Source organism: Eleutherodactylus coqui, chromosome 7 (genome assembly GCF_035609145.1).
Source record: "Eleutherodactylus coqui strain aEleCoq1 chromosome 7, aEleCoq1.hap1, whole genome shotgun sequence".
NCBI classification, from domain to species: domain Eukaryota; kingdom Metazoa; phylum Chordata; class Amphibia; order Anura; family Eleutherodactylidae; genus Eleutherodactylus; species Eleutherodactylus coqui.
In genome coordinates this window covers 200312085-200315141 of record NC_089843.1, presented here as the reverse complement: position 1 = coordinate 200315141, position 3057 = coordinate 200312085, and the positions used below count along the sequence as shown (strand labels likewise).

The 3057-nt window shown below is 43.4% G+C and overlaps 1 non-coding gene across 1 annotated transcript; it reads left to right on the top strand.

Moving 5' to 3' along the window:
- The first annotated feature begins 2523 nt into the window (after positions 1-2523).
- LOC136573920 (U2 spliceosomal RNA) lies at positions 2524-2714 on the top strand. Its single transcript, XR_010786123.1, has one exon. It is a non-coding gene; the product is annotated as a U2 spliceosomal RNA (small nuclear RNA).
- The last annotated feature ends 343 nt before the right edge of the window (positions 2715-3057 follow it).

The window sequence follows — 3057 nt, the reverse complement described above, 5'->3', positions numbered from 1 at the left end:
TTAAGAAATGCAATCCCAACGCATCAGAGGAAGCCGGCGTCACCTGGAGCAACAAGATCTGCAGCTCCAGGATAGATTTTATGTTCTGCTCTTACCAAGTACTGCCTTTTAGATGTGATTCTTTTACCAACGTTTTCTCTGACCATAAGCTTTTATATTTTAAAGTTGATACCGTTTTAAAGAGGAAATCCGGTAAAAATGCCTGGAAGTTTAACGTGTCCCTTTTAGAAGATCCGCAGGTTTTATCCGATTTTATCACTTTTTATAAAGACTGCAGGCGAGTGAAAGATCCCAACACTCCCACCAGCCAGTGGTGGGAGATGATGAAGCAAAAAATTTAAAACTTTTTTATCAAGATTGGGATCGCCAAGGCTAAAGAAAAACGTACATTTTATTCCAACCTGAACACTCGCCTGCAAACCCTGTATAAGTTCCGTGAACATGATATAGAGGTGGACCACGAGATCATCGAGGTGAAGAAAGAGATCGCCCGGTGCCTGGAGCAGAGGGGAAAAGAAATAATCTTCCGCTCTAAAGTACAACATCTGGAGGAGAATGAAACCTGCTCCAGGTACTTCTTCAAGAAGATTCGCGACAAGCGCACAGTCCTCGATGATCTCGGAGGCACCAAGGACATACAGGGTATTTTAAAGAAAGTGTATGAGTTTTATGCGGATCTTTTTAATACTAAACCTGTTGACATTGATTTTATGAATGACTCGTTGAAGGAGATCACTGACGTTTTAGATCCTGGTTCTCGTGAGATTTTATCAAGGGACATCACAGAACAGGAGATTTTAGAGACTATTAAGAGTTTTAAACCAGGTAAGGTGCCTGGGCCCGATGGTATACCCATAGAGTTTTATGTCACCTTTTTTGGTATTTTTAAGGATGACCTCTTCTCCCTTTTTATTGAAGTTTTTATGTCTAAAGCCCTCCCGGGGTCCTGGAGGAAGGGTGACGTGTCTCTTTTATACAAGAAAGGAGACAAAACTGACATCAAAAACTGGAGACCGATCACCCTTCTGAACAGTGACTACAAAATAATGGCCAAAATATGTGCGAACAGACTAAAGACCGTAGTAAGCAAAATTGTACACCGCAACCAGGTCTGTGGGGTGCCCGGGAGGAGCATATGGGAGAATCTTAACCTGATCAAAGATGTTATTAGTGACACAAAATCAAGACAAGGTCAAATGGCTATTTTAACAATAGACTTCGAGAAAGCCTTTGACCGAGTGTCACATTTTTATCTTTTTAAGGTTTTAGAGAGAATGGGTATACCGGAAGGTTTTTTATTGTCTCTTAAAGCGTTTTACGATAATTGCACAAGCAGAATTTTAGTCAATGGTTTTAGGACACAGGAAGTACTTTTAAATTCCGGGGTGAAGCAGGGGTGTCCCTTGTCCCCACTACTTTTTATCTGCGCCCTAGAGCCTCTTTTATGTACAATCCGACGGGACAAGCTGATCCGAGGGATCCCCCTGCCCGGCGGGGGGGGGGGGGGATCGAGGCCAAAGTAGTGGGGTACATGGACGATGTGGCAATACTTGGAAGGGACACCCTGTCAATCCAGAGAGCATCAAGGCAAATTGAGTTTTATTGCTGCGCCTCGGGTTTTAAGGTAAATTTTAACAAGAGTAGCATTTTAAACATCGGGGACCTGCCATTGTCAGATGTCCCCATCCCTGTGTCCGACTCAGTGCAAATTTTAGGTGTCTCCTTCAACGAGGACAACAGAGGTCTTAATAGTTAGGACTTGGTGGCACAGAAAGTCAATAAGAAAATTTGTATGTGGAGCATGCGGCAGCTGACCATGGAGGGGAAGGTTTTAGTCACAAAAGCCGTGATTTTACCCATTTTACTGTATTTAAGCTTAGTGTTTCCCCCTCCTGGCAGAGTTTTTAATAAAATTGTAAAGGCATGCTTCACATTCTTATGGAGCTCCAAGATGGAAAAACTCAGCAGGGAAATCGTAATGAAGCCGAAGGAGATGGGAGGAAAAGATTTCCCTGATTTTAAAGCCTTTTTATATACGAAGTATTTTAGTATGTGTATTGGTGCTCTTTTTAAAAATCACTATTGGTCCTATTTTTTACGATACAACACTGGCTATTTTATGAGGAGGAATGGATGGTTCCACACGGTTTTAAATTCCCCTTATTCTTTTAACTTGCCCCATGAGTATAAGATTTTAGAAAAAATAGTGATTTTATATAATTTTACTGGCAAAAGTGCGCAAATTTTAATGAATAGTAAAGTCATTTTAAAAACCATAAAAGAAAGTGGTTTTTATGTACAAGTCAGTAATTTTAACGAAAAAAAGAGTAAAGAGACCTGGATGATGGTTAACCACTATATTTTTAATTCACAGAAAGATCTGGCCTGGAGCTGCGTCCATGACTGTCTTCCATGCCGGGCATTCCAGCATCGTAGAGGTTTGACCAACACTGCCGCATGCCCAAGACCCGGATGCCAAGGAGAAGAGACGGGCCGGGCTACAGGTGAAACCCATTTCGGGTTATCGCTTCTCGGCCTTTTGGCTAAGATCAAGTGTAGTATCTGTTCTTATCAGTTTAATATCTGATACGTCCCCTATCTGGGGACCATATATTAAATGGATTTTTAGAACAGGGAGCTGGAAAAAGAGCTTGCTCTGTCCACTCCACGCATTGACCTGGTATTGCAGTACCTCCAGGACCGGTGCACCCCCTTTCCTACAACAGTTTCCAAAAGCAGAAAAACAAAACCGACGAGCAAGAAGTGCAGCGCAGCTGTGGCGGCGGCTGCTGCTACCACCACCCAAGCACTTTGATTGACACTCAGCCCGTCTGCTCGCAACATTGTATCCACTGAGCAGCTGCGTCTGCCAGAGTGTGCACAGCACAGGTACAACTGGAAGCAAAACACACACCAGTTCATATGGCAGCCGCACTCTATAGTTCGTACCTACCGCTGCGCTAATAGCCAAGTTGGAAACATCGGGCAGGCACAGCGTATCCTGGCAGCCTGCGTCTGTATGCTCCACGTATTCGGGTCATGGGTGTATGTGCAGGG